We start from the raw sequence: 13743 nt of genomic DNA on the forward strand, positions 1-13743 counted from the left end.
GAAGTTACCAGATGACTGTTGATTACCGTGAGTTGAATAAGTACACTCCTCCGTTAATACATGCGATCCCTGATGCAGTCACTTTGATTGAAAATGTGCAGAAGTTTGAGGGAACTTGGTATGCAGTGATAGATTTGGCAAATGCCTTCGTCACTGTGCTGATTGCCGAAGAATGTCAGGAGCAATTTGCATTTTCCTGGAATGGGAGGCAGTACACATTTCAACGCGTGCCCATGAGATACATGCGTAGTCCGACATCTGCACCGACTGGTGGCAGAACATTCAGACAAAATTCTGTGCAAGCCAATGAATAAGAAACAAGCCCAGCAGTTGATAGGGTTGTTTGGATTTTCGAGACAACATATACCACATTTGGAGTGGATTTTGGTGCCCCTTTACAGAGTGACACAAAAGAAATTCCACTTTGAATGGTACCATACAGAGAGTGCTTGATTTATGGCCATGAAGGGCAGGGAAAGTGGAGTTCAATGTGTATGTACAGGAAAATTATGCCAACTAGAGTTTGTGGCAGAATCAGGACAGGAAACGTGTGCCTTTAGGATTCTGGAGTGATAGGTAGCCTGATGCTTTTACAGATATACTACTTTTGAAAAGCAGCTGTTAGCCTGCTATTGGGCTCTTGTGGACACCGAACAAATGGCAGTGGGTCATGATGTTTTGATCCGACCGGAAATTCTGATCATGCAGTGGGTGCTGAGCTCCCCTAAAACACATCGGATAGGGCGTGCCCAAGATGCTAGTATCATCAAATGGAAGTGGTACATTCAAGATCGTGCCAAGACAGGGAAGGGTGGAGTTGCGAAATTATATGACCAAGCAGTGGGTGTTCCATTAGTAGATCTGGAGCCTGTAGAGGAAACTGAAATCAGTGAGTCTCCTGTAAATCGGGGAGTCTCATATGGAGAATTAACAAGTGAACAAATTGAACATGCTTGGTTCACTGATGGTTCAGCCAAATATTTAGGAATGGAACGACACTGGAAAGCAGTGGCATATAATCCTAAATTGAAGAAAGTGTTAACCACATCCGGAAAAGGGAACAGTAGCCAATTTGCGGAATTGTATGCACTGTATTGGGCACTGAAGCAAGAGACACCTTGTTGTTGTAATGTCTACACAGGCTCATGGTCCGTTGCGAATGGGCTTGCTGTTTGGCTGCCTACATGGTAGAAGAATTGATGGCAAGATATTGCTGAAATGTTGATGCATACCACAGTAACTGAATATCATGTAGACGCCCATTGTGCAACAGACTCATTGGAACGATGGCTAAATTCTGTTGCAGATGAACACGCCAAAATTTTGGTCATGGATGTAAGGTCTCAGGAAGATGATCTGGAAGGGATTGCTAAATGGGCCCACCAGAAGAGTGGGCATCTCAGAGAAAAGGCTATCAGGTGGGCACAAGTTAGTGGATTTAGCCTTTAGAGATTGTGAAAACAGTGATTTTACAATGCCCCGTGTGTCAACATCAGAAGCAGAGCTCTGTTACGCATGTAATTCAAGGCACACTGAAACAGGGTAAATTGCCTGGGCAGATTTGGAAGCTCAATTATATTGGTCCAACACACATTAGCCAGGGATGTCAATATGTGTGTACAATTGTGGTTGGTGTTGCCATGCAAGAGAGCCACACAATTGAATACAAAGTGATACAAAATAATACAACGTGGCTGTGTATTATGGAATACCCTTACAGATTCAAAGTGACAATGGGTCACATTTCAAAGGGAAGCTGATTCAAGATTATTGTCAGGAAAAAAGGTGTTGAATGGATCTTTCATGTCCCCTATAACCCTGAGGCTTCGGGTTAATTGAAAGAATAAATGGTTTGTGGAAACAAAAGTTGTGCAAGACTGGTGAGGGCACCCTGAAAGGGTGGCTTGAGCGTGTTTTGGATGCAGTGCAAATTCTTAATAATCTCCCCATTGCTAATGGTGAGACTCCTTTGATGCGCATATTAACGCCAGCCTTGTAAAATAAACCAAACAGAGCCATGGAAACCTTATTATACTGGAAAATGTCACCCTGGGCTCTAGCTCCTTATCGAGCCACCCCTGAGTCTGCAGGGGTGGATTTGCATGCTAGAGAAGAAATTAGACTTGAGCCCAGTGGAATTTGTGATTTTATATGGGAACTGGAGTAACATGGGATTAATTGCCCCTTGATCTGGATGAGCATTGTGAGGTATTCAGGTATTGGGAGGAATTGTCGATTCAGACCATCAAGGAGAAATTAAAGTGATCCTCATTAACAGTGGAGAAAATGTGTTACCGATTGTAAAGACTGGAGGGGGGTGTCTGTACTCCTGCTCTCTATACAGTAGAGAAGAGGCACAGAGGACCCCAGCCAAGATTCTCTATTTGGAAAAACATGAGTGAGCGATCAATGCCTAGCTTTCTGGAGGTGATGCAGGCTGGTTCGTAAGTACAGTGTAGTCCCCAAGCACCCACAAAGGAATGTCCACACACTGTTAGAGAAAAGTCTTTATATAAATAAGGCTTTGATTATATACACATACAATAACACACTTTGTGCTCCGATAATTCTAAAATAGTAAATATATACAGTCTCAATATGGTACCACATTTACTCTTGATGCTATTAAAATGCATCAACTGTACTCAGTTCAAATGTCATACAAATCAGACAATAGTGAACCAACAATAGACATTGGAGGAAAGCAGGTTGGTTAAAACAATAGGCAGAATACTGGCCCCTACCAATAGACACAGTTCTGTGTGAGGATCCCCCCACCTTGGCAACCTGTAAATAAAGATCTAATACAAGCCAAGTCCATATATTATTTCTATCAGTCTTATTTCCTTCTAAAATAGTTCTACAGCCCCAAAGTACCTGGAATAGCAGAGTTCGACGTTGGGTTGTCGACAGATCCTTCTGGAGTGGCTCCCTTTAAGGCAGAAGTCGCGGATCGTTGAGACCCCTCAAAGAAATGCTGAACAAAGGCGTCGAGGTGGCAGCTTCGGTCCTTGTGGTGCTCGTCGATGATCTGTCGTGGACGTCCTGCGAAGATGAGGAGTGTGGTGCACCTCGACGGCGATAGTTTGTTGCCTTATAGAGTCACTGAAGAACTTTGGCCCAACAAGGGCGTCGGGTCATGGGCATCTCTGCAGTCTTCGGGTAGTGGGAAACCCACCAGCGGATGCTCCTCGGCACGTCGGCGGACTGGACATTCTCCGGTGTGACAAAGCTGTCAGCGGTGCTGGCGAGAGCATTCGTGAATTCAAAGTGTCTTAATCAATGGAGCGTTGCATCTCCGGTCGTCGGTGGCTCTGAGTCAAGCAGTTCCTGCTTCTGGGCAATACAGCTTTGTCAGGCCTTCAACGGTTATAGCAAATCTGCAAACCCTGGTCGACGATGGTGGACGGCTGGCCGGTGCTTCTCTTCGTTCTCGGCGGACCCCGTCGAAGGTTGGCTTCGGCGAAGGTTAGCGGTGCACGATGGTCCCTCGTAGCTTGGGTAGAGGTCTCCTAGCCAGGTCCTCTCTTGGATCAGTTTCGACAGCACAGCAGCTTTCGAATTGCGGTGAAGGTAAGAGCAGTCAACCTTCTTCTTCGGGCTCGGCTTTGCTATTACGCATCAGTTTCGACTTCAGCTTCTGAACGATTTCTAGCAATGAGGTGCCCCCAGATATACTGTTCTGTCTCTCATTCACTCTGCTGTTTCACACTCAGGCAACCAATCACTCAGAAGGGCATTCAGCAGTCAGGCAGCCTATCAGGCTCATAGTGCATTCAGGCCATCCTTCTCCCTCTCAGGAACTCACAACAACGAATGTGTATTGGAACAAGTACTCAGCCATTCAGCACTCCACACTGCATTCATACCAGTTTCGGGCAGGGCTGTCTCAGTCTTTGTGTCACATACCAGAATCTAGACACCCATAACAAGCAGTGCATATTGGTCATCCACTCCATTCACCCAGGTCCCACCCACAGGGTGTACCCACAACATAGTCACTGGGAAGGATCCAGCAGTCTGGCCTGGACCTCCGCTCAATACCATATATTGAACTTCCACCCAACAGCCAGTCAGGGGGAAGGAACAGAGTCAGGACTTTGGGAAAAACAAGGTAACCGGCCATAGAAAGCAAGAGGCAACAGGGGCAATCTTGTTTCCTATCAGGAATTGACTGATTCCAATGGCAGTGCCTGGGTATCCCAAAATGGAGGATACTCTGAGCATCTGTCAAATTCAGAATGGAGCTGCCACCAGCCCACAGGCATACAGGGTTGTTCCCCCACCCATGTGTGCTATAAGGGTATCTCAAGGGTTTATACACCAAACCAAAAAGAGGAAGAGCTGCACTGTCATGAGTCCCACATGGACTCCTGTGCAGAAAATAACATGGAACATATTTTGAAAAAGGACTACAGAACAAGGATAGGGAGGCCCTGTCCCTTCAATGCATTTCCAGCATCACACCATCCATAAGGGGATAGGGTGGCACAATTAATTATTGTGCCTGTAAAATTGTCCATGGTGAACAAAGGAAAGCCACCCACTGTGGTAACAACTTGTGGGGAATAGGGGTTTTGGCTCATCAGATAGAATGGTTCCAGGAGCTAAAGTATGGGTGCAGAAACCTAATGGTCCGCCCGTCCCAGCGGATGTAATTGCAGCTGGAGAGGATCAGGTGGTTCTAGTGATGTCACCTGGGAAGAGGAAATTGACTCACATTCCCGCTGACAAATGTTATTTGCACAAGTGATATACTTCACTGATACATTATTCTTTTAATCCTGGTTTTCTAGATCCTGAGTGTGCTGTTGCCTATGTGGAGAGGTGTGGAGTGTCTTCGGGAGGGTCCGTGGATATGCAATAAGAGGTGGGAAATGTCTCCATCCTGCAGATGGAATCGGGGATCTGGATGATTACTAACGAGTTTGCTACAACTATTGTGCCAGGTGACGCATCAATTGCAGCGTATCGTGGTGCCTTGAGAAAACGTTGTGGGCATAAACGTGATGCCTTGCCCCCTTCTGCAGTTTCTGTGTCTTTTGTGCAGCATGGCTATTCGGCCATTGTCGATCAACCCGACAATATATTGGTTTTACTGGCTCGGTGAGTGTTAAACATCTCACATTTTTGCCTGCCGGATGTGCATGACTCTGTGAATTTGATTTTAACGTGCCTTGTGGCTGTACCATTGCCGGCCCCTGTGTTATGACATCTCTTTGGAGTATTGCATAAGGATTCTCTGGTGGAGGAATCCGATATATGGAGTTCTTTTTCTGTTTATGAATATTGTAAGTTCTGGGCTGACACTGACCGCAAGTGGAGAAAATTGACACATATTATCACTCCTGCTGATGTTTATTATCAAATCACTTGTGATCCGAACTATATCGGCAAATGTCAGCAACTGAATTTGAACAATGATCCAGGAGGCACTGATTTTGAAAAATGCGTATGTACTCGATCAGCAAGTGTGTGTGTTGATGTATCCAATAACATGTTTTGAAATTTTACTGTTTTAACTGCCAGCCACCTGAATCATGTAAAACTTCCTATGGGTTGGTTATTCTCCTGTGGGAACTATACATATTCATACATTCCTGCTAACATTTCGGGTGGCCCCTGTGCTTTAACACACCTCAGCCTAATGATGTTTCCTTTGCAGCTGTAAGGAAAAAGGGCTGCAAAACAGCCGACAGCTGTATTTGCGGGCTAAAACGGCCCGAAGACTAAATTTCCCATGAATTCATGGGTTTTAGTGTGCCGGCGCATTCTTGCGCATGTTACTTAAGCCCCTCCTCGGCCTGTGCTGCCTGTTGGTGATTGTTGGCGTGGCAGGCATGGGCCGGAGGAGAGCATGTGTTGGAGGTTTATGGACCCGGGCAGGCGGTGAGGAGAAGCATGTTTCTCTGAATCTATGGAACCGGGCCCAGGCGGTGAGGAGGAGTGTTCTGGAAAGCTTCTGTCCCTCATTGAGGGAACAGAGCAGATCACAGCAGTGTGACCGTCCAACGCTGGAGACACATTGCCTGGGGAGGTGCCGGCTAATTAGCAGGCCAAGATTGGAGCAGTGGTCACCACCTTGCCGATGGAATACCAAGAGCTTGCTTGTGTTTTTGACAAGGGAGATGTGTCCCAGTTACCGCCCCATAGGCCATTTGACTGTGTGATTGAGTTGAAACCTAATGCTAGGTTACCTTGCAGTTGGGTGTATGCATTATCAGAAATAGAGACGCAGCACTTACGGGAATATTTAGATGAGATGTTGGCATGTGGGTTCATTCGACACTCCAAATTCCCTATTTCATCACCATTGTTTTTTGTGCCAAAGAAGGAGGGCACCGTAAGGACGTGCATTGACTATAGGGCTCTAAATAAGGTGACTATCAAGAACCAGTTCCCATCACCATTGATTCCGGTATTGTTAGATCAGGTAAATATGGCCAAGATTTACTCTAAGTTGGACTTAATAGGGGCGTATCATCTCATCAGGGTGAAGGAGGGTGACGAGTGGAAGACGGCCTTCTGTACAAAGTTTGGTTTATTTGAGTATCTAGTGATGCCTTTTGGTTTGTGCAATGCGCCTGCAGCTTTTCAGGCTTTCATGCAGGAGTTTTTTCGAGAATATTTGGATTCATTTGTGATTGTGTATATTGGTGATATTTTCATTTTCTCAGAGTCTACTGAACAACATGTATAACATGATAAGGCAGTTCTAGGCTGGTTACAGGAGTATCATTTGTTTGCAAAGTTAGAGAAATGTGAATTTCATGCTATCAGAGTAGAATTTTTGGGTTTCATTTTGACACCATCAGGTGTAGTGATGGATAACAAGAAGGTACAGGCAGTCACCAAATGGTGTCACCCCAGTGTGTGAAGGACATTGTCATTTCTGGGATTTGGCAATTTCTACCAGAGATTCATAAACAATTTTATAGCCATTATTACACCCATTAACCAATTGTTAAAAAAGGCTACCAAGTTCCATTGGGATCAGGGGGCTGAGGAAGCATTTGGGAGGTCAAAGGCAGCATTCACCAAGGCACCGATTCTATGTCACCCTGACCTCGAGAAACAGTTTCAGATGGAGACTGATGCCTCCAATCTGGCCATAGGGGCAATGTTGTAACAGGCGGATGGGGAGGGCATTGTACATACAGTGGCCTATTTCTCCCGCAAACTAACCAGTTGTTCACAGAACTATGTCATCATGGATGAAGAGCTCCCGGCAATTAGGGAAGCCTTCCTTGAATGTCGTCACTACTCAATGGGAGCCCAGCATTCAGTACTAGTTATCACAGTTCACAAGAATTTGTAGTACTTGAGATCGGCAAGGACCTTGAGTTCCCGGCAATTAAGATGGGCACAATTCATTGATAAATTTGACTTTGTGGTCATGCATCGGCCGGGTAGGAGCAACGAAACGGCAGATGCACTGGCCAGGTAGCAGAATCTGGGAGGGCAGTGTCAAGTGGAATGGTGTATCATTCCAGTGGTGAAGATTGTGGGTGTAGTTACTCATGAGGTGCTTGGGGAAGTACGTCAAACCTTTCCAAAGAAAAGGTGGACAGATTGGGTGAAGAGGCACAGGGCCAGAGTCATCCGGGGAGGACTACCTCATCAAGAGGGGAAGTTGTTTTTTCCCATTGAGTCGTTGAGGAAAAAGGCTTTGTTTTGGCGCCATAATTCCACCATGGCAGGTTATGCTAGTGCCAGGAAAACTGAGGACGGTGCAGCAGTATTTCTGGTGGGAGGGGTGGTCTTTCCAGGTACAGCAATATGTGGCAGGATGTAAGACCTGTGTGTGGTCTAAAGCAGACCATTTGAAGAAGGCTGGGTTGTTGCAGCCATTGCCCACAGAACCATGGGCGCGTGTGTCTATGGACTTTGTTATCGAGCTGCCCCGAGATGGAAATTGTGATTCAATCCTGGGGTTAGTGGATTATCTAACAAAACAAGCAGGTTTCATGCCTTGTGATGGTATTCCAAGTGCAGGTACTCTGGCGGTGTCACGCTCACCTGATTCCCACGGAGGTGCAGGTCTGGCTTCGAGTGCTGATGCTTCTTCTATGGTGAAGCGCAGGACTCTGAAGATGGACTCACTGGCTCGCAGGAATATTCCCCTGTGCGTGAAAAGGGAGTATTACCTACTGACGGAATAATGCTCAAGCCTCCCACTCCCTTCCAGCCCTCCACGATACCCTTCCTCGATTCCCTGTGAAGTCTCACCTTAGGGTCTGGAAGGATGAGTTCTCCATCCTGCTTCTGATGCAGGGGCGCGTTGAAAACCCAGTTACTTCACTGGATTGAGGTTTGATGGGAGTTCAAATAAGCTTGACTATTCAGGTAAGGCGCTGTAAGAGTTCTGTAGCAAGTTCAAAAGTTCAAGCCTTATAATAATGTTCATTGTCTTATTGCAGCAAGCGCTAATCGCTTATGTCTTTTTTCCCCTTAGGGGCCGTGGTTCAGAATGCCGGAGATATGGCGCCGACCCGAAGTGAAACGTGCAGTTCCAGTAAATGACAGGTAAGTTCTGGATGAGCGTTCGCGTAATGTCTTTGCATTCGCTCATTCAATGTCTTTGTCTTTTTTCCCCATAGGGGCCGGGGTCCGGAATGCCAGGAAGCGGCAGGACCCGAAATGAAATGGGAATGACCCAACAGGTAAGTCTTAGAAGGAAACTGAGCTTTTCCTATTCCCTTCCTTCTCTCACCTTGTGTTCTTGTCTTTTTCTCTCTAGGCTCTGGGAAGTGGCTACGGATCCGGATGATCGCTGCTGAAGATGGAGGTGCCCAGGAAAGGTGAGTGAAATTCAGCGCTGCAGCGATCGAAGCGAAATGCTTTTAAAATGATGTCTTCCCTTTCAGGATCGCCGGTGTGAAGTCTCCGTGATGCAGCTTTAGCAGGTAAGGTCTTCTTTCTCTCCAATTCTCTCTTAGCAGGTGACCCAGGATGCTGACAGGCGTGGCTGAAGTCCAGATGCTGGAGCTGACACGGTGAGCGTCCAGCTGCGAGGAGCAGAACAACGCGAAGCGTGAGTTGCTGATCGGGCGTGGTTTAAATAGCTTTGGAAGAAGTTCCAGGTATGTATCCTTCCACCGATCAGGTATGTATCCTTCCCCGACCACACCCAGGGGAAAGTAGGTCCACAGGTAAAGTAGTTCCATTCAGGCCTCAAGAGGGCCTGGATGTAGCAGCATGGTCTGCATCAGGTAAGTGCACCTTAAAACACTTGAACACATGTCTAGCTTTATGAGCCTGGCGCCTAAGGCGCCAGGACAGGGGTCCAACATGAGCCTGGCGCCTAAGGCGCCAGGACTGTGTCCAAAGGGCCCCAGCTTGGGCCTGCTGGCACTTCCCTGGGGGAAATGATGCCTGCCTCTGGGGTTGCTGGGTTGGACCTGGTTCCTTGGAGGTAGGCACCATGACAGGCGGACTTGTTTTTGCAACATATAGTAAGATTGCATGGATTGCCAAGAACTATAGTATACTATCGGGGGTCTCAATTTACCTCTCGGTTTTGGAGTGCTTTCTCCATGTTGCTCGGAATCTCCTAATCCCTATCCACCATGAAGTGGTAAAATCCAAGAGTCCCTTCCCTCTCAATGGGACCCCCAACCGGAAGAAGCACCCCCGACAAAATAATCATCGTCCATATGAGATTGTATCCGGTCCGACTGCTCCCAGCATAAGCACGCATCACGAACGGTACCCAGCCACTCGACCATTCAACCCCGCTGTGGTATGAACTCCATCTAGCCCAAGCAACGACAACCAAGACCAAGCTGGAGATGATTATATGGATCGAATCGACTAGCGCTCACACAAAGCCATGCTGCAGGTCGTTAGAGAGGCCTTGACGACATAGCTGCATTAGACAGGAAGAACACATGCAACCTGCACAGTCGGAAAACACTTGCACACAATTCCACACGAAGAACATACGGGTAGAGTTCTATGAGCTAGAGGACAGTGACCTGTACATATTGGCTGCAAGTTTGTTATTTTGCCACGTAGATTCGCTACCGCACCGCAGAAACGCAAGAAGCCAGAAGAGCTAGTGTATATGCTTGCAGTCGCTACATGCTACTAATCCTATAGCTGGATAGGAGCACTGAAGAGACCTGACCATCCATGACAAGCCCTAACCTATGGACAAGTATGTCAAACGACCGATGCTGAAGTAGGCCTCAGTCAAATCCTGCACACGAGAATCATCCCGAAGCTGCAAGCTGCTTAGCAAGCAGAATAGCCCTGTCAGGGACTGCCACCGCCAAGGCCACGATGTTGCAAGTGACATTCCTCCCTAGCTGTGCCAAAGTGGGCCCAACTAGAGAATATTCCAAGCTACAATACAAATCAATTCTAAGTAATTCGGCCGCACCAGTGGTCTCCTCACACGTGATCCGGCCGACCTGACATGATGCCAAGGCCTGGAAGCTGGGAAGCTGCCACCGTCTCACGCAGGGGACTGAGCTTGCAACAATCCATCTACAATATGCACTGGGACTGGACCGCTCTCATGGCATCAGTAAGTCCTCCCATTGTTACACACTGTCACATAGTCACACCTTGTTGATACACATTGTATGAAAGCAGGCGTCACGTGGGCTGGGAACAGTAGTTCCAGGCTTGGGGGTCCGCGGCCTGACCAATGAGGACACTGGGGGATAGGGGCTGGCGGCCGGAATCTCCAGCCAATCATCAGGGTTTCTAATGTAATATTTCTCGTGTAGCAATTTTTAGGGACGATCCAAGTACACCACCTGACACAGTGGCCACCAATAATCTTACGCTCTCTATGTCCCTATACAGGATTTACCACTCTGGAAGCCAACTCGGAGTGGCGTTAGGTTCGATATGGATGTAAGTGACGCAGAGTGTGGCATCACAACAGCTCAAAAGCAGCCTGCAAGCCCAAAATCGATGCGATGTGCCTGGACTGGATGTTGCTTCATGCATGTTATCCCTGCTAGTTTGATATAATAAAATAGCAGTAACCCCTTGCTCCTTGTGTGGACCTCGACTTCTTTGGGACATTGGAAGGAGTTAGGGCCTTCCGAGAGCTGGAGGTCCACGGACCCTAGGTACGGCTCTGCGGACCACAGAATTTACCGTAAAAACCAGTTATCATCCCCAGACAGATTGTCAAACGGAAAGAGTTAATCAGTCTATGGAGCAATAGCTGAGGTGTTTTTTGGCTGATGGTAAATCCTCTTGGGTCCGGTCTTTATGGCTGGCAGAATTCTGTTATAACAACACCAAACATGACACTTTGGGGATGTCCCATCATTTCTACTTGTATGGCCAAAATTTCAAATGTTCCCAGAGGTAGTTCCGAAATTTAATAAGAACCCGGCAGTAACGGAGCGCAAGCAGGAGCTTCCCGAGATACGAGAGAAGGCACACCAAAATCTGGACAAAGCCAAGGTGGTCTATAAGAGGCAAGCGGACCGGAAAAGACTATATAGTCCTAAGTATGTGGTGGGAGATCGGGCATGGTTGTCCACTCAGCACATTAAGTTGTTTGGGTCTCGTACATTTTTGCCTCGCTTCATCGGGCCCTGTACGATTGTGAAATGTGTGTCAGATATGGCGGTGCAGTTGTGTCTGCCTTCGAAATGAGGATTCATCCAGTGTTTCAAGTTTCTTTGGTTAAACCCGCAGCTCCACGTGTGGTGACAAGGAAGGCTTCGGGCGTGATGATGGATGGTCAAGAAGAATTTGAGGTGCAGTGCATTTTGGACTCCAAGTGGCGTGGCAAGAAACTCTGGTGTTTAATATCATGGATGGGTTGTGATCCTGAGGATGATTCTTGGGAACCTGCAGAGGCAGTGCATGCAGACAGTCTGGTAAGACTATTTCACCGGTCATATCCGGGTAAGCCAGGTTCTGGGAAGGGCCCTAGAGGAGGAGCAATGTAAGGAAAAAGGGCTGCAAAACGGCCCTAGGACTGTATTTACGGGCCAAGACGGCCCGACGGAATACATTTCTCATTGATTCATGGGTTTCGGTGTGTTGGCACATGCTTACGCATGCTACTTGAGCCCCTCTTCGGCCTGTGCTGCCTGTTGCCGTGGCAGGCACGGGCCAGAGTAGAGCAGGTGTCAGATGTTTATGGACCCGGGCAGGCGGTGAGGAGAAGCATGTTTCCCTGAATCTATGGACCTGGGCCCAGGCGGTGAGGAGGATCGTTCTGGAAAGCCTCTGTCCCTCATTGAGGGAACGGAGCAGATCACGGCAGTGTGACTGTCCAATGCTGGAGACACATTGACTGGGGAGGTGCCGGGGAGCCCCACACAGGCCTCAGTTGAGTGAAAGCTGGGAGTATGGGAGTGTTGAAAGCCATTACCTTGTGCGGCATGCACAGTGTGTTTGTCTTCCACATGCACTGCTTACCAGTACACGGCAGAGAGTTACTACACGTGTGATTAAGTGTCTTCACGTGTGTTCCACTGCAACACTTCTCAGGAACTCATGCTGGGCAAGCCGAGGAAAGCTATTTCTTGGTGTTCTGAACATTGAAACGTTCTCTGCATTGTCAAGGATAAAAGCGAGGGAAGCTTATGTTGCTTGCGGCTGCTTGCTCTTGCCCCAATCCATGTGTTGCTGCAAGTCGCTAGTTCAAAAAGCATTATTATGAAAGTAACCTCCGCCAGGTGATACGGCAGGAGTCTTTCATTGACCAGTGGGGGTACCATGCTGTTTGCACAATATATGTATGCTGTTTTTGTGCTTTTGGCATTTCCATGTTGTATGCTAACGCTGTTATCAGGAGATTCCTGATAACCCATTATGTGCTTATGTTAGTTGCTGGTTTAGGTGTGAAAGGTGTTGAGAAACAGGGTTTGAGTGCAATATCTTAATCAAGAATGGTGTTAGTCCAGTGTTAGGAGTAGGGTTAAGAGGATTTTGCACTGTTCAAGACCATGTTTGGTTTAGCGTTTTTTTTCCTTATGTTCCCCATACCTATCCAATTCAAGATCCCTAAACCTCTTTCCAGTGATCCTAACACCCCCTACCAATCCACAACCACTCCCTAAACCTACCCCCTCACCCCACCCCCATTGGCTGCCTCAAGGTAACCTGTGTATGCTAAAATCAGGAGCCCGTGCCAACCAAGGTGGGAGGGGTCAACTAGATTTAGCTTCCGTGGCTAGGAAGGAGTTGGGTGATCCTCCAGGCGTTTGACAGCAGCTTGTTTGGCGGTCCATGCAATCTGTTGATTATACCACCTTATCGCCTGATTGTGATTCTAATGTGCATTTGTTATCTGAAGGCTAAGTATTGGCACCTGCTTTTTCGTTTGTAGGCATTTGGTTTTTGGCAGCAGTGGCATATACATTTTTGATTAAACTGGCATGTTGAGTGGTTAAAGGGCTCAATGAAACTTCTCAAGCTTTAACAGAGCTGTTGTTAGATGATACCATTTTTAGAAAGGCTATTTTGCAGAATAGGGCTGCTATTTTTCTTTTTTTTTTTTATTGAATATAGTTGAATTTATATCAACTTTTTCAATTTTATACATTTAGAAAATTCTTAAACATAGAAATCCAAATAAAACAGTCAAAAACTTTATCAATTCATATTATACAATCAAAATCATTCTAGGTTCAAGGTCTGTAAAAAATTGATTGTTGCAATTCTTATACTCATACAATCAGTAGCAGCCAAGGCGACCCATCTATTTTTTGGGTCGAGTTGTGCAAAGTATGCAAAATGGTTAACAAAGTGCAATTTTCT

Source organism: Ambystoma mexicanum, chromosome 10 (assembly GCF_040938575.1).
Source record: "Ambystoma mexicanum isolate Mex_15411 chromosome 10, UKY_AmexF1_1, whole genome shotgun sequence".
NCBI lineage: Eukaryota > Metazoa > Chordata > Amphibia > Caudata > Ambystomatidae > Ambystoma > Ambystoma mexicanum.